Below are 19298 nucleotides of genomic sequence, written 5' to 3'. Positions count from 1 at the left end.
TTTTGAGAGACAGTGGGAGCAGGGGTGGGGCAGAGAGAGGGAGACACAGAATCTGAAGCAGGCTCCAGGCTCTGAGCTGTCAGCGCAGAGCCCAACACAGGGCTTGAACCTAAGAACCTCGAGATCATGACCTGAGTCGGACACCCAACTGACTGAGCCACCCAGGAGCCCCTCTATCACTTTTTTGATGAAGGTTTTGGAATGTGTTTCCCTTCTGCTTTTAATGTGGTTTGCATCATTTACACTTAGGATTATGACTAGCTTTAAAGCATATCCATTTATGCATATCTCTGTGGTGAAAAACAATTATTAATTTTAGAGAATAAAAAAAGAGCTGTTAAGCTCCTAGTCATTAAGCACTGATGTTTGAGAGAACAGCTCTACTTCTCATTGTGTCTGAGGCCACAGAAGCCTAGAAGGGATAAAAGTCTTGGCAGTGTGTGCATTTCTGGCAGGTGGGAAAATAAATGAGGCTAGAAAGTCATTATCCTCTATCCATGGTCTGCTATGCCCCTGAAATTCCACAGCTTTCCATCAGATTCCTAAACGGACCCATGACCCCAGTAATCTTGAGAATAAATAAGAGCCTACTTGCGCTGTTGCTCTGGGCATTAATTATTCACATCCTGTAGCTTTCCATGGGAAACATGTAGTGTTTCCATCACCTGTGGAATAAGAAAGGACGTGTCAAAGAGAACACTGTCACTTTCCTAACTGAAAGTCTGGGTTAAATAGGGGAAGAGGAGGGTGTTTCCATCCTTTAAACACAATGAGACAAATGTTTCTGCTGGGAACAAGCTTATCTACTGGGTTGTGGCTCTGAAGGTCTTTATGCACATATGTGTCAGAGGAATATCCATCCAGAAGCCGCAGGATCACCTCCCTGATAGGGCAGGGTGACATTTTGCCTTGATAACCATAGGACCTCAACGACCAGTGCCTTTTTCACTTTGTTTCGTTTTATTGCTCTCATCTTTTTCATACTCTGGGCAACTTTTACCACCTGCTCTCAGCCTTCCCCGACTTTCCCCATCCCAATCATAGCTACAGAAAATTTTATCTTCTGCCATTCAAAATCCCCACTTGCCTCTTCTTCTAAGGAGAGTTTTCTGTTTCTCAGACATTTTGTAATGGTGAATCATGAGAATGGGGAGAAAGAAAGAGAGACAGAGAGAAAAAAGGGGTAAGGATCATAGATTGCTGGGTCTGGTGCAGACCTCCTTCTACTGAGGAGGACCTGGATCATTGGAAAGTGGAGAAGAGACTTTAAAGAGACTTTAAAGAATTCTGGGTGGTTAAAATTCCATACACATGAAAGGACTATGGTGAAGTAAGACAGAATTTCAGCAAGGTGCTGGGGAGAAACTGACTAGAGATTCCCTGGTGAGACTGACAAGCAGCTATAGGAGGAGATTTAGGTTGCTATGACTTTGATGTGTTAATATATAATGTTAATAATGTTAATAATATATAATGATTTTACACAGATGTGAGTAAAAATGAGAATCATCTTTAAGAAAGTTTCTTCTGAAGGGTGCCTGGATGGCTCCGACTTTGGCTCAGGTCATGATCTTGTGGTTCGTGAGTTTGAGCCCCACACCGGGCTCTGTGCTGACAGCTCAGAGCCTGGAGCCTGCTCAAAGTCTATGTCATCCACTCTCTCTGCTCTCCGCCCCCCTTCTCTCTGTCAAAACTAAATAGACATTAAATTTTTTTAGAAAAAAATAGTGTCTTCTGGTTCCTACACTCTGAATACAGCTCAACACATATACAAAGGCACATGGAATCCCATACCTAATGAGGATCCCACTTGTTCTCATTTCTTCTTTGGCTTTATTGTCAGCATTAGGCATTGGAGAGATAATGTACAGGTGTCTTAAAAACAATAAAAGCCTGGCAAAAACTCAAAGTGTTATTATCAGTCTCCATGTGAATTTGTGAGTGAAGCATACATTCTTTTGCAATAATTGTCAACCTTAAATTCATCTCCCTTCACTGATAAGCATACATGCAAGCAATATAGCAATTTTATTAGTAGTTAAGAGAGGAAGTCCCTTTCAAGCCAGCTAGAAGATTTACAAAAATGTACACATTTCCCAATATTTCTCACATTCTGTGTGGTTACACAAGGTCAAAAGCATGAGGATTGTTTAGGGCAGCAGTTTTCAAAGGCTGGTCCATGATAAAACTTTAACTGGCTCATAGTAAAATGTAACAAATAAAGAGAAGGTAGCAGATTTATAAAAAAAAAAAAAAAAAAAAAAAAGCTAAGCACATTTAAAGGACCACACCACTATGGTTTTTAGATTATAATATTTGTTTCTGTGAAATGACAGTGTAGATGGTAATATTATTAGAGCAAAATATATGTTAATCACTTTCTTTTAAGTGGCTCACATTCTCTGAAGCTCATTCTGATGTATGAACCTCAGAAAGAACCACTGATTCAGGGTTTTATGGCTACAATATCTTAAACGCACCCTATTGACACAAAGGAGCTAATTTGTGTGTTAACTTCTGACCATTAGCAAAGTTCTAGTTCAACAAATTAAACTAGCAGAGTTACACGAAGATAAGGAAAGTATTTTTAGTAGGAGAAGCATCTTCTAAGTGAAGCAACTACTGATAGCACAGGGAATGCTGAAGAGTTTTTATGTACTCCTTAACTAAACTGTAAGCCCACTGAAGGCATCTGATTTGATTTTGAATATCTAGAATGTAGCCCCGTGCTTGAAGAACTGCAGTTGTCCAGTGAATACTTGTTTAATGAAAGAGTGAACCCTGGAAAATACTTAACCTAGTGAGTATACTGGTTGTGGATGTATAGAAAAAGATGCAACTTGTACATTTCACTAGTAAGGTACTTTTTAGTATTAAAAATATTTAACACATAAAGGAGAAGCAGACAGTAATTTAACAAACATCCATGTATCTACAATAAAGAATTGCAAATATTAATATCCTGTCTCATTTCCTTGAGAACCGTTTTTCTTTAAGGAATAAACACTAAAATGATGTTGAAATCCCTTTATCCTCGCCAATCGCATTATTTTCTTCTTCCTGAGAATTAGCCATTATTCTGAAATTAGGTTGTATCATTCCAGATATGCATCACTCTGAGCTATTTTTAAAAATAAGTATCCACAAATAATATAAAGTACGAGGTTGCATGGTTTTAAAAGTTAACTAAGGAGTATTTTTATTGTCATCCTTCTGCAATGCATTTTATACGTGTTATTTTTAAATCTATGAACGGTGACATGTGTAAATCTAGTTATTTATCCAGGATATTCAATAGTTTGTGTATCTGTAGCTATATTATTCATTGCCAGATTACTGTCCAAAATGTTTCCCAAATTTAAATTCCAAAGGATGATATGTTTGAGTTTATATTTCCCCCTCTTCATCTGCATTTATTATTGTTAAACTAAAAATTTTGCAAATCTAATAAACGTGAAATGTTTTTTTTTTTCCTTTGTGCCTGAAGTTGTTTCACAAGGTGGGTAGATTTTGACAGCATAGTTCAGTGCCACACTTGCTCATTTTTCTCAATTACAAAACAGAAAGATACCCCCAAAATTATTTGTAGATCATAAAAGTGTCACATCTCTGAATTATTCAGTTTCCTTGATTTTAACAACTTTCAGATACTAGATAGTAACTTGAGGGTTGTTTTATGCCGTCTTGATACTGTTGTCTATGAAACTGTTAGAAACAGAATGAGAGAACTTTATCATGTGGAAACTATAGACCACAGATTTTTTTTAAAAAATGGACTGTTAGCTGTATGGCTCTAAGACAAGCTCCTAACATCTCTCTGTCTTGCTTAAGACATAATGGATCAGATTACTCAAAGCAATGATGTGTTATTTTCAGATTTTAATAGAGTAATCTTAATGATGATTGCTAAATTTCTATATTTGTGGAAGAAAACAATTCACAAATATCAAATTATACCACTATTAACATATACTTCAATTTTTCTACCAATGTGAAAATCCTGTAATTATCAGTAGAACCATTCTCTAAAATTAAGAAGTACCATAGATAAATAAGGAATAAGAATGCCATTTATTTCTTAACATTCTAAAAGCAAACATATCTACTCATTATCCTTTTCAATAACCTGACACGATGACAATGGAATAGAAGGTTGTCACAGCATAATAGTACCTGGCTGAGAAATTAATACTGAGGCAAAGCTGAAGCAGTTATCAAAAATAAGTGTCGAAGTGAAGGGGAAACGGTTATTTTTTCGAAGTGAGAGACATTGATCCTGTGATATGAAAACGACATTATTTTTGTTCCACCAATTGACTGATTTTGACATAATTCTTTTTAAAATGGAATTTGATGCACTATGGTCCAATTCATTTCTTAGTGATTTATTTACAAACCTGTGCTACCCTTTAGCACTTTGACACACACCTTCAAAGATTTGCATGAAATAAGAACACAGCACCTGTATGGATCTGTTACTCTTCCCCCCATCCCAGTATCTGAACCTTATTCTCCCTCTAGTGAGTTACTCCGAGGAGAGCCAGAATAGTGTTGCTTTCCATTAAGGACACCAGCCGGTGTGTTTCCTTCACTCGTGGATGACTGGCTCAATTCTACTGAATGAGGCTGTGGAAAGCATCATGAGTCCCACTACACCTCTCACGGTGTCTCTCTGAAGTCTAAAGAAAGCACAATATTCTGAAGTTTCACTTTTACCCTTACTGAGGTATACAGCTAAAAATTTAACATTTAAACATAAAAGTTAGGACAGCCTCACATTGGCTGGCTCAGTTCTCCATAATTTGTCTTTGCTACAAATTAATAGCAGTTTCCACACTTGGAAGATTGTAGATGTCTGTAAGTACTTTTATATAAAGGGCTGCCAGCTTAACAGAGTTTAAAAATTAAAAAAACAATGTGGAAATTATAAAGCATGGTAATTTAGGAAATCACATTAAAGGTAGGATAGGTATTGAATCGTCTTTGCATTCCCAAAGAGTTAGGGACTTGTATGAGTATATTTTCAAAAATTAGTCACTCAATGAATTACTAAAAAAAAAGAATCGTGTTCACCAAAATACGAAAATTCTATTATTTTATGTTAGATCTGAGCAAGCTGCCTAGGATCCTGATCACTTCAGACTCTCCTTCCACCAGGGACATGATGCTAACTGAGAAGAATGAAATGTTTCTTCAGTTTGGGAATTTCACCTAGCAGTATCAGAATAAGACAGAAATATGTAAATAACTTTGGTCTGTATTTGGATAAGCCTTGGAAATACTCGAGGAAGTCTCAACTTCAAATAGTCTTTGTAGAGAAGAGAAATTCCAACTCTACAGAGAACTTCATTTTTATGTTGTAAAAGGCAATTTTCTGAACATATGAGATAGTTCATCAGTATATTTTGGCTCATTCTCCCTACATTTTCACTTTTTAAAAAATGTTTTTATTTATTTTTGAGAGACAGAGAGAGACAGAGCACAAGTAGGGGAGGGGCAGAGAGAGAGGGAAACACAGAATCCAAAGCAGGCTCCAGGCTCTGAGCTGTCAGCACAAAGCCCTACATGGGGCTTGTACTTATAAACCATAAGATCATGACCTGAGCCAAAGTCAGACACTTAGCCAACTGAGCCACCCAGGCACCCCCATTTTCACTTAAAAAATATACTCACTGACTTTATCAATGAGGTAATGTAGAGAGTTTATTTTTAAATGATGTAACAAAGTTAACATTATCCCAATAAATGTTAACCTAAGTTTTGTTTTATGCTTTACACACACACACACACAAACAACACATAAAAGTATTTCTAGAATTCCAACTCTAATCCTTGGTTGCTTTCACATGAATGAGTGACATTTTAGTGCTAACTATACAAATGGGAGAGACATTCACTTGGTCCTATGAAAATATAATAAAAGTACATAAAGTATAATTTATAGTAAGACATTTGTTGTATAATAGCCTACCAGCCATTCTATAATATGTACCCAGTGGGTGCTCAATAAATATTAATTAATGATAATGATCGTTTGAAAAAGCCATTGAACTTGCTCCAAGAAATGAAACTATAATGAATATCTGGTATGTGAATTATGTTTCACCTGAGGGAGAAACTGGTAAACAGAGGCAATGTGCATTGCTTACAGGTGATCACCAGTTTTTTGTGGCTCATAAGGTGGTTTTCTTCCTTTGTACCATGGTGTTTTATATCTTGAGCCTCACACACCGCCCACCTCCTGCGTAAAATTTACACAAGCATTGAAAGATTGTGGAATACCCAAGGAAATCATTTTTCAGTCGATTGAGTTCTTAATGGAAAAAGCTCTCTGAATGCTATCTTACAAATTAGAAGATCCCCTGCTTTCTAAATAGTTCAATTGAAACCAGCTTTGTATTTATCCTTCGGGGTCATTCAGGCTGAAATGTTGTTAAGTCTTAAGTCCAAAAGTCAGACTTTTAAAGGTAAAATGTCAAGTCCTTTTAGGCTTCAACTGACCTTTTAAACCAGATTAGGGATTTGAAGCATTACACATGGATTTCTACATTTTATATCCCCATATTTAACAAATGATCAAGTATAACTCCCAAGAATACTATTTTTACAAGCTTGACATTTCAGGTCTGAGAGGTGGCTGTCTGGCTCTTTTTACATACATTTACTGGTGGGGGATTCAGTGAATACTTTGGTTTTCCCACCTCTGTTTATTTGAAGAAACTTTGTATGTCTTATGTCATGGTGGACAATAACCAATGCCTTAAATAATAACTAAAAGAAGCAAAATGACCAAGTCTTTGTATCTAACTCAAGACCTAACACAGTGATAAGTAGACACTTAATATATTCTTTATATATTTCATTCTATATAATGATGGTGTACCAGATATGTGTATGTATATGTATATGGTACCAATATATGTGCCAGATTATAATTTTTTTTTAGTCTTTTGAGTCATTACTGACCTGTGTGTTCTTCACAGAGTTTTGTCCATAAATAGTTTAAAGTATTGAATTCTGTTCTTCATTGATTCTGGAACTATTTGCCACTGTTGCCCTTTGATATTGGTTCTCAACCTTGGCTGAACTTTAGACTCATCTGGGAAGATTTTTAAAAACATACAAAAAACTGCTGCTCAGTCTGAACTAAGTGAGAATCTCTGATCAGCTACATCAAAATCTCTGGGGCTCAGACCCAGGCACCAGTGGCTTTTGAAACTTTTCAGGTAATTCTCACATGTTGTCAAGGTAGTGCGCTACCTCATAGAACTGTAAGACTTACCTAGTGATAGATATTTACACATATTATTAGAAATAATTGTGACAACAAGGAGTGGGAAAATTTGAGTACCTTAGCTTCTAAAATTACATAGGGAGAAGGCCCCAATATGTATTTGTTTAGGATTTATCGAGATCCTTCCATATGCAAGACAGCAATGAAACAAGATGGTTCTTGTTTTGAAGCATAGAATTTAGCAGGAGACATGGACATAGACATATCTATCCATAGCATAAGGTCACCTTGCACATTTCAGAATCTCAGAGTTTTGCATGGCTAAGGTTAGTGAGATCCATGATTTCAGCTAAGTAAAATAAGGAGAAACAAACTAACACTGTCCCTTTGACTTACATGACTCCATGCAAGTAGCTGTTCACTCCTGCATCTTTTCATGTCAAGTCAAGACAGTAATCACAACGATAGGTTAATAATTTTTTTTCAAGACTTGAAGATCCCCTTTTTACCCAATTGCAAGTTCAGCCACATCTCTACAATGCAAATGTGCTTCTGAATCTCTCCATGAAAATCTCATTTCTATGAAATGATGGTTACTACAATGAGGAAGACTTCTGTATACAGCAGTGTGACAAGAGTAGAATTTAAGAGCCAGAAATAGACAGAAGCAAGTGTGAGAAGACTGAATTACTCACAAATGACATCACTCATTGTAAAGGTGTATTCCATATATAAAAGGACCAATGGAAGCGTACAGACCCTGAGTGTTTATGAATCATTTTCCATGGCTATACCCAGATTTCCACTCTGGGTGCTACTGTGATACTAAAATAAATCAATTGTTGGAAACCAAAATGATCTTACTTTTCTTTAGTGAGACTATGAAAGCTTCAGTTGTGTGTTAACACACACAACCGTATGGTTTGAGTCTCTGGGTCCTAATGTCCTCTGGATTTTTGTTTGGAATACCAAGGCACATCCCAAAAATCATTTTGAAATGGATCATTCATAGTCTGTTAAATGAAAAACATTCAGATGTTAGCCTTTAAAAGTGAAAACATTTGACCTGTATCTTGAGTAATAAGTACGAATTCCGCAAGTATGGAGAAAAGCTCCTTTAATGTTGAAGACACAGCATGAACAAAAATGTTTAGAAGTAAAGTAGAAGACAAATTCAAGGAATGAAGAATCATCCATTTGTGGTAATGTGGCTTAATGGCTTAACTTAAGAACATTAACAAACTGGGAGCTAGAGGAAAAAAAGTTTTGTCTTGTTGGACAAGTTGAACAAGTTTTAATTGCTCTCTGGACATATTAAACTATCCTTAGAAAGATCAAAGAGGTAATCTAGTCTAATGCCATGATTTGGTAAATGAAAACAAAGCCAAAAAGTAATAATAAAAGAAAGAAATTTTGAGAACATTAGTTGATGTCAGAACCAGACACAAAACCTAGGTGCCCTTTGTTTTTCCACTCTAATACCCAATCTCAGAAATCCGAGGTTGGCTACCAAAGCTACCTATTTCTATGTCAGGCCAAACAAGCATGCTAAAAATAAATGCATATCTAGTCAGAAAATAGTTTTTAAATACTCATTTAAGATGAGTAATACAGCTGTAAAGTATCCCAAAATCTTGATTTCTAGCCCTAGCAAAATGACAATGGCAACTCAACACACATAACATGGAGAAGTGATTTCAGGTCAATTATTACCACAAATTTTAGAAGCAATTCTCTTGGAGCATTACTGGTTTCTCTATGGAGAATGAAGCCATTTTCATGTTTCCTATCGGATGTTCTGCATTAACAATAATTTGCTCATTTGAATTGCACTAAAGGATTATTATCACACTCCACAGAAAAAATATATATATCGGCCAGTTATAGACTTCCTTTCTTTTCAAATTACCTCCTACTGTTTGTTGTTGTTGTTATTATTATTGTTTTTGCCAGATTCTTTCTTAAATCTCAAAAAGTTGACATTTCATAAAAAAAATCACAGTTCTCAAACAGCATATGTTATGGGATGCACACAAACAGAAATTATGGGTTGTTATTAATGATATGCTTTCAATGGATGTTCAAATCCAAAAGACAGTTCAGGGAACATTCATTTTCCTTCCATGGAACATAAAAATGGACATTGTAACTTCAACCCAAATAAAACTCTGAGAGTTGGAGATGAACCAAATGCCTCAGGGAGTTTTTGGAAGTTTTTCTGTTAATCAATTGCATACTCATCTCTCCAGGATGATTTATATGCAATCTTGTCTTGTAGAAGATAAGAGCTTGATCTCTTGAGGTTTCTCTCAGATGGAATTATATTTCAGATATTTCAATATTTTCAATAATGATGTTTCAATATTATCATGAACTCCTACCACCTTCATTTTCTTTGGCCAGCACTAAGAGACTTTATAGATGAGAGAAGAAAGATGTCGAGATTGCTATCAAGATTGAATAGGCAATATTATTTTCAGATAATCCACGCAAAAGATAAAGGATTTCAGGATCATATGAAAATAACATTGGTCTCTGTGTGGAAGAATTAGCTAATAATTATCGGTGTAACCTTTCCTGTACTGAATTAAGATAAATGGTGTACAACTAATGGCTTGGAAGTAAATTAACTCTTCCTATCTCTCTACTTGCATTTAATACAGCAGTCGCCAGGTGAATAGCCATGTCCTTTATTGACAGAAGAACAGAAAATGGAAAGAATAGCCAAGAAATACAATCTGTGCTCTATTGGTAAAACATGGCCTTCCTCATTGAAACGATAAATACAGTCTTACTTTTAAATCTCAACTAAGTAGTACACCATAGGAGCTATGTACTGTGTTAAGACCTGGGGATATAGATACATAGTTACATTCCTTGCTCTTAAGAAACGCAAAATTTATCAGCAGCCACCAACAATTAGAATTAAATGTGCTCTTACAATAGCAGCTAAGAATTTGGAGTTGGAAAGGAGTGGTTTTCAATCTTGGGTCTTCTATTTACTACATCAATAGCCAGTGGCAACTGACTTAACATCCCTGAATCTGTGTCCTTATTTGTATCAGAGTTAATGTGCACTGAGCCCTTTACCATGTGTCAGGCACTCTGTTAAGGATCTCCTGTGTACTAATCCATTTAATCTTCACAATAACCCTTTGTTACCCTGATTTTGTGGATGCAAAACCAAAAGCATCTGAAGTTAAAGTAACTCACCCCAGGTATGAAAGCCAGTTAACGGTAGAATTACCATTACGTGGGGCAGTAGTCCCCGACCCTTGGATGAGGATAAACAAAGATGAGACCTCCACAGCACAGAGCTTGGCACAGAGCTTGGCACAAAGTAAACACTGTAAGTTGCCCTGTCTTTACCAATATCATCCCTGTTGTTTCTGTTATTGTTATTACCACAATTATTATCACCAACAGTCCACTCTAGTACATGGGAGAAAAGTATGTGGGATGGGTTACATAATAATACAATTGACTTCACTGAACATTATTTTATGAAATAGTGTCATTAATTTCTAGAAATTATGACAAATACACACTGTTTCAAAGGTTGATTTTCTTTCTTTGAATTTTTTTTTCTATCAACCCCACTGCATCTCTCCATTTGGAGGCATTTTACTATAATAGCACTCCATAATTTAAAAAACAAAGCAAAACAAAAACTAGAGGGACTCAGAGTAGGCAAGGAGTGAATTATAAAGTGATCGAGATATAGCAAAAATTGGATATATATGCAGCAAACCCAGAAATGTGAGACAGGTTTCTGGTATTTTCTGGCCTTCAGAAGGACTGAAAAAAATGGAAAGTATGTGCTATATAAAAAGATTACTAAGGTACCCAGTCAATTAAGTGAAGAGGGAGACATAATTTCTTTCCCAAATGTAGCATTAGTAATGTTGTGTTGTTTAGATAAAAAAAAATTACTTTTTTCATTTTATATTTTAATTTCATAGTTTGGTAAACCCTAATTAGAAATAGAAAGAAGACAATGGTGTGTATTTCAATTTCTAATGGTAACTTAAATGTGGTCAAGATGCTCAATCTTTCAGAAAAGTAGTTTTTCAATCTATAAAATATAGCCACTCTCTCCCTCAAATATAGAAGTAGTAAGAATTTTCATTAAGTAATATTAGATAACATACCATGAGATCCATTGATGAAAGATGTTTCAGGGAGCTGATAATTATTTTTTATTATTATTACATCCATTCTGGAAGACCTAAGAGAGTTGATTTCTTCCTGTTAATAATTCCCATTCTTTCCAAATAATTGTTGGTTCAAACCTGTTGGCACTGAAACATGCTGTAGCCAGCTGGGAACACTGCTGCACTCTTACGTCTTTCCTTTCTTCAGTCTTTACGTTTCAGTCTACACACTCCCTGCTGCTTGGGTCTGTGGTTTAGCAATGAGATTGAACAATTTTCATTTTCTCTCTCTGACTTTTTAATTAATGTCCTATTTCACTTGTAATAATGAGTAGTTTTTTTGTTTTCCTTTTTGTTTTTAGAAAACAGATATTGCAATTAAATCATATATTTATGAAATTTCCAGGAACAGATATGATGATGTTGTCATGAATTCCCAAGTTCCAGCTATTTAAATGTGTTGTGCCCTGTGCAGATAGGAGTAAAGGGAAGGGTGTGTGGTCACGTGTGTTGGTTTGGGTAGTTCCTGGTGAATTCCCAAGTTCCAGCTATTTAAATGTGTTGTGCCCTGTGCAGATAGGAGTAAAGGGAAGGGTGTGTGGTCACGTGTGTTGGTTTGGGTAGTTCCTGGTGGCGAGAGGCTGAAAGGTCAGTGTCCCCTGTGCTGGCTTGGGAGGCACGTTCTGAGTTTAGCTCTCTTCTTGACAATGAGATTTCCCAGAAAATTTAGATGTCATGTCATTGAATGGATTTTTTTTAACTAATATTCCTTTTTGAGATATTCATTAAGTTTAAGAAAATTGCAGGCCAAAAAGGATAACCACAAATAGAAGTTTCAGGAAATGCTGTATATCAGACTGATATGAATTTAAAATTAAAAATAAAAAAAGTTGCATCATTTTTTCCCAATAAATTTTAAAGACAAATTCCAGTTATCTATGTTGAATTTCATATTTATTGTTTCATATGCTCAAAAAATCTCTCTTTCCCTCTTTCACATTCACCCCACCTCCACAGAGCCACTCCCATCTCCCACTCCACCCTCCCACTCCACGTTTGTCAAATACATACCCGTGACCCTAAATCGGTCTCCATTTCTGCTATGGAGAAGGGAAAATATACTTTTCCTCCAAACCCAGTGTACCACTGTTAAAAATGCACTGCAAATTCTGGTACCATCAAAACCATTTACAACTCCCAAGTCCCAGTGCAACAGGACATACATTAAAATAAAGAAAAGATTTGGTGTGAAGAAATGATGTGAAAAGAACGCAGTGGTTCTAATAGACCAAGAAAAGAACTTCAGTAACTTAAGAAATTCGAATCTCTACCAGCAAGTTTATTGAGTATTTACACAAATGAATTATGCATTCAGAGAATCGCAGATACTGGAAATGTCATCACAGAGATTTAAGACTGTGATTTGATGAGCCAAGTCTTTGCCCTACCCAATTTTCTATCATAGTGTTGTCTTCTGAAAGTTCACAAGAACGGGATACATATGCTTGACCAAGAACACAAGATATCTCTCATAATGGGCCATATGCAACACCATCATGGCTGCATGCCATGGATCTATCTTTACACCCTTAAACATTTGTTTTCTGATCTCATGTGAAACCTGAACATTTTCTTCTGCTTTATTTTTCATGTGGCTATACTCTTCCTCACTTGGATTTCTCTGTACAACTTTGATGCACTGAGAGGGAGGGTGCCGATCAAAAGATAGCAGTTATCCTTCAGCTAGCAAGGGACTGAGGCAAGACTGCAGGGACTGCAATTAGGAAATTGTTAGAAGAGAAGAGTCTTTGGTCTTTCCCTTGGCTGGAAGGATGTCCCCTTCTCTAGATGACAATGATAACACATTTTCTAACCCAAGGTAGTGTTGTCAGTTTATACCAACTTTACCTTCTGTAGGATAATAACCATTCTTGAAACACTAGTTCTATTAGGATAATTCTGTTAGGGTAATTTAGTGAAAATATTTGAGGAGGTTTCTAATTATATCTGCTTTCATCTCTCACCAGAAGCCTTTTGAATAAATCATGTTCATAGTTATGACCCATGATTTATAATAAAAGTTACGAGATGATTTTATGTATATATGTATATGATTTTTATATATTATGATTTTATCAATATGCAATTCAAAAAAATTAAAACACAACAATGAGATCCATGTTACCAAGAGACTAACTTGAGTGTATCTTACGGTCATTGAATAAACACATTCTTTCAGTCGAGTTTTATGCAAATAAAAACAAATCATGTAACTCTTGAGGTTAGAGATTATAATTATTACCTGCTTCAGAAATTTGAAATTTTCAGTTTTTGAAGTTTATTTATTTTGAGAGAGAGGGGTGGGCAAAGAGAGGAGAGAGAGAAAATGCCAAGCAGGCGCCATGGTGTGAACGCAGAGTCTGATGTGGGGCTCAATCAGACAAACTGTGAGTTCATGACCTGAGCCAAAATCAAGTGAACCACCTAGGCACCCCTGAAACTTTCATTTTTAAGTCAGACTTAACTATATATGTTTTCTGAAACATGGAAAGGAGTCATTTCCTTATATTGGAAATCCTTCATATTTTAACACTGGCATAATGAAGTTGCTCCAAGACATGATCTATAGCTATATATATTTGAAACTTTAACAAAAAGTAGGCAGAGATCATTTATAGAATGAGTTTCAATAGCTGTTGATATGCCATTGTAGTTCTGTCAATAATACCTGCACCAGAGAAGCACAAATATTAATCAAAAAGACATATATGTTCATAGTACACAAATTTCTGAATTTTTCTCTAGAAATCTGCCTTTGCTATATTACTCAGAATAAATTTCTTTTTTGTGTGTGTGTTCAAGTCCTTTATTTTTTTTATTTTTTTTATTTTTTTAATATATGAAATTTATTGTCAAATTGGTTTCCATACAACACCCAGTGCTCATCCCAAAAGGTGCCCTCCTCAATACCCATCACCCAACCTCCCCTCCCTCCCACCCCCCATCAACAAATAAATTTCTATTTGAGATAAGAGGATGAACATTATTCTCGTATGAATTAGGTAACAAATATCATGCTAAACTTTCCACAAACCAGACACCCCAGCACAAGCAGCTTTGGAACAGCTGATGCTCAATTAGTCCTACTCTGGAGGAACCTACAATAAATTACTGTTTTATCCACTGTATCAAGTGCCATGCCTTTGCTTGGCTTTGTAGGCTTTCACATTGTGATTCTGTTTTCTCTAATCAATCACATTTAGCACTGCTCCCTCACATCTACCCCAGGCAGACCAGCATGCAGACTGCTTTTCCTTCATTCCGTCTACACTCTGCCTCCACCTCTGAGAACCAGGTTGTTGTCCCTCTAACGCATCTTTCATGTCCAACCATGGTAGCATTTCTCTTCTTTGACTTTATGACATGGTTAGTGGTATTTAGTGTGCATTCTACCCTAAAATAATAATAATCTGCTAGTATTACGTCTTCAATTAGTCGATAAAGGCAGTCTTAAGAGCAGAGTCCTGGTTTGCATTTCTTCCTATTCTATAGTGCTAAAATCATTTTTGAGCAAAGACGGTATTCAATAAATTCTTGACTTGTCCGTTAGTTTTCTGTGGGTACCGCAATAAATGATCACAGACTTAAGGGCAACAACACACATTATTCTGTTACAGTTCTGAAGTCAGAAGTCTGAAGTTAAGTTTCACTGGGCCATAATCAAGGTGTTGATGGGGCTCTGCTCCTTCCACAAGCTCTGGGGTAGAATCCATTTCCATGACATTTCCACTTTCTAGGTCTGCATTCTTTACATTACTTGTCTTATCATCCTCAAAGCCAGCAGCACAGTGTCTTGTTTCACTGGTCACATTGCTTTCTTCTGCGTCCAATCGCCCTCTGCCTCACTCTTACAAGGACACTTGTGGTTACATTTAGGACCCCACCCAGATAGTCTAGGATGATCTCCTTATCTCAAAGTCTTTAATTTTTTTTTTAAATTTTTTTTAAGTTTATTTATTTTGAGAGACATAGAGAGCAGAGGAGGGGCAGAGAGAGAGAGAGGGAGAGAGAGAGAATCCCAAGCAGGCTCCATGCTGTCAGAGTGGAGCCTGATGTGGGGCTTGAACTCACGAACCGTGAGATCATGACCTGAGCTGAAACAAAGAGTCAGATGCTTAACCGACTGAGCCACCCGGGTGCCCGTCAGAGTCTTTAATTTTATCACATTTGTAATGTGCCAGTATAAGGCAATATTCACAGGTTCTGGGGATTAGCACTTACATCTACTTAGGGTCCCTCATTCAGCCCACCTCAAGTGACAACAGCAGCAACAACAGGAGAATTTGAGGCTGGGTCATTTACATAAGAAGCTATATAATTACAAGAAGATGAAAGGAGGGGTGGCTCAGTTGGTTGAGCGTCAGACTTTGGCTCAGGTCATGATCTCTCAGTTCATGAGTTCAAGCCCCGCATCGAGCCTGCTTTGGATTCTGTGTCTCTCTCTCTCTTTCTGCCCCTCCCTGGCTTGTGCTCTGTCTCTCCCTCAAAAATAATAAAATCATTATAAAACAATTTTTTTTAAAGAAGATGAAAGGAGAGGGGCGCCTGGGTGGCGCAGTCGGTTAAGCGTCCGACTTCAGCCAGGTCACGATCTCGCGGTCCGTGAGTTCGAGCCCCGCGTCAGGCTCTGGGCTGATGGCTCGGAGCCTGGAGCCTGTTTCCGATTCTGTGTCTCCCTCTCTCTCTGCCCCTCCCCCGTTCATGCTCTGTCTCTCTCTGTCCCAAAAATAAATAAAAAAACGTTGAAAAAAAAAAATTAAAAAAAAAAAAAAAGAAGATGAAAGGAGGAAGAAGAGAAAAATACCAAAATGTATAGGAAAAGTGGGGTCTTATGTTAAAAATAATAAGGAAATTCCAATTAAATACCTGATGGGGATTACAGGAAATAATCAGATAAAAATATACCACAGAAAGGAAGAGAGGAGGTAAATTTCCTGAAGAAGGAAGAGGTGCACACACGATTCATGCCCCCCAAACTGCAACAACTCCTAATGCAAAATATGTTGAAGAGAAAAACAATTGGATCTAAACTTTTATAAGTCTTTTATCAGGAAATAATAAATTTCCTTGTTAAATGAAGTAGAGGACTTCTTGATTTCACTTTCTATATGGCTAAAAAAAAAAAAAAAAAGAATTGCCTAGAACCATCCTGTATAAAATAGAGTCAGTGGCTCGGAGAATGCTGTTGATAATAGTGTGTGATTAACTTTTAATCAGAAAGCCTAGCCTGAAAAGTTCAAAATATCCCCCCATTTTAGCAAGAAAAGTAAAGTTTTCAAATCTGAGAGTATAGGCTCATTAATTTTAGTAACTGACATCATTAACAATGTTTAGTTTAGTTACACTTTCTAATTTTGCATTTATTTTTCCAGATGGTTGTAGAATATTTATATCACAAAAGTTTCCCTTTTAATAATAATATGGGCTTCTTATTATTTTGTTATAATTTTCTATTTTAAAAAAAAGTAAGGAATTTAAATGGGAAAGATTCCAAAACGGATACAAACTTTAAGACCAGCTTGGGGGGAAAAAGTTTCATAGCTCTGAGTTTCTTAAGAAGGATGTTGTCAATGAGCTGCTATGTATAAATATGGTTTGATGTCACCTAAGTAATAAAATTCAATTTACTTTTGTGCTTTAGTACAGCATCAGAGGATTGGAAAACTTCCCAGACTTCCAGGCTGGATATGAATTCTCACCTCCTTCAAACTTCTGTGTTTAGCGAGCGCCTTTCCCAATTATAGCTGTGTTCTGACAGCGACTAACCATTGCCCTGAGTGATGGGCAAAGAAAGCCAACAGCCTGGAGGCTAAAAGAGATAAAAGAATGTGATCTCCAGTCACACTCTCAGCCAGAAAGGATTTCTTCTAGGTTCATTTTAATGTTTTCTCTATTAGGGGCCAGTCCATGTGTGTAATTTACACAGACGCCTAATCACAACACTGTAGATACATTATAGGGATATAGTAGCTATAAGGTGATGGCAAATTTAGTGACCCCATTTATTTTGCAGTTTTATCAAAATAGCAACAAATAACCTAACAGTAATAAATAATCGTTTTCATTAATAGAGTGGCTAGTTTCTTCATAAGAGCAGATTAGTGATTATGAAGAGAAGATCTCCTTGCACCTTTTTTTTTTTTTTTGGACAATTTGCTTCATTAATATTTCTAGGCAATTAATCTTCCCAACCATTTTTTTTTTTCTTAAGAGTAAGAGGAAGCTGAGGATTTTTGAGTTGAATGTTAACCTTTGCACTTCAGGAAATGCTGTTATTTATACGTGACAAATCTGGGAAAACCAAATTACTATACATATCCAAACTGAAAAATCTACAAAAGAAATGTTAAACAAAATGTACACTCAACTCAACTTCATCCTAAGTCATTGCCTTTAAATATTAATGAACAACATCTAATTATCTGATCTATGAACTAAATGAGCCATTAATAGATTTTGGAAATATAATTGCATTTGTCTGCTTTATGATGTGCAAATCTGACCTTTATAATCATTTCTATATCAAATTCTTTAGTATTAGTTATTAGTTTTTTAATCACTCAAATATTTAAAGAAACTACAGAAAACCAATCTAAATGAACCAATTTTCCATTTTCAGTCCTTTGTAAATTTATTTCTGAGATAATTATATCCTCTTTGAAGCTTTTTTATCATAATTCTCCACTTGCTGACCTATGATTTTAAAATCCAACAAGAGGGGACTCTTATAAACCAGACTTTCCCAAAATGTGCTTGATAGACCATTTGTTCCACAAGATTTTATTAGGTGTTCTGAATTCAAATACATTCCAGAAAAGTTGGATTAAGTAATGTTGACTAGGTTCCTTTATTCCATTACTCTGTAGAATTTTCATTATTATAAATGCTCATTGTAAACATCCAAGAAGTGAGTACTTTGTGTATTTCCCAAGGATGTTGGGCATGAACTTTCTTCCTTTGAGCATTTTAAGGGATTAGACTTTTGAGGTGCCCATTAGTTGCAGGAATTTTTTAAATGACATCTTAGATGTCTAGATAACTAGAACTAATGATAGCAGTCCCCCTTATGTGGTTAATAGAAACAGTGGCCAACCACAAGTAACTTAGTGATAAAGTGTATAGGGAAACCAAGATTTTTTTTTCTTTTAATCTTAATACAGACACTTCACTAAAGAGGATATCCAAACAATAAATGAACATGAAAAAATACAGAAAGGCAATGTCCGTCAAGAGTAGAGTTGAGATATAAATTGTGGTATATTCAAATAACAAAATGCTGTAAAGCAATAAACATGAATCAATGGCAGCTTCAAAAAACACTGTGGATACATCTCAAAAACTTAATGTTGAGTGAAAAAAGCCAGACACAAGATATCATATATTTATGATTACGTTTGTGCAAAATTCAAAAATCAGGAAAACTAATCTTTTTCATTGGGGGAGTGGGAAGAATGTCTGCTTAGGTGTTAAAACCATAAAGAAAAGCAAAAACTAGTTACCCCAACAGTCAGGACAGTGGTCACCTGTGGCAGGGAGGAAACAAGAGAATGGTGATGGGGAAGAGCTGCCTTAATTGTGGAGTGGGGGCTCGAAGTGCTGGAAATGCTCTGTTTATTTTCCTAAGATGTTCTTTTACTGGGTGTTTGTGTTGACATAAGTCTTAGAGCTGAACATTTGTGTTCTGTACATTTGTCCAAGTGAGAAGGGAGGAGTTATTTGGGGTCATTGCAATATCATCACGTTCAACACTTAGGTCCAAATAATTTTAACTTTTTATAAAACCACTCGTGAAAAATCTGTGGCCTCGCCCTATCCATGACAGTTCAATGGCAGCAAGGTGGGATCAAAGC

The sequence above is a fragment of the Panthera uncia genome, chromosome F2, assembly GCF_023721935.1.
Source record: "Panthera uncia isolate 11264 chromosome F2, Puncia_PCG_1.0, whole genome shotgun sequence".
NCBI lineage: Eukaryota > Metazoa > Chordata > Mammalia > Carnivora > Felidae > Panthera > Panthera uncia.
Note: the sequence above shows the minus strand (reverse complement) of the source record.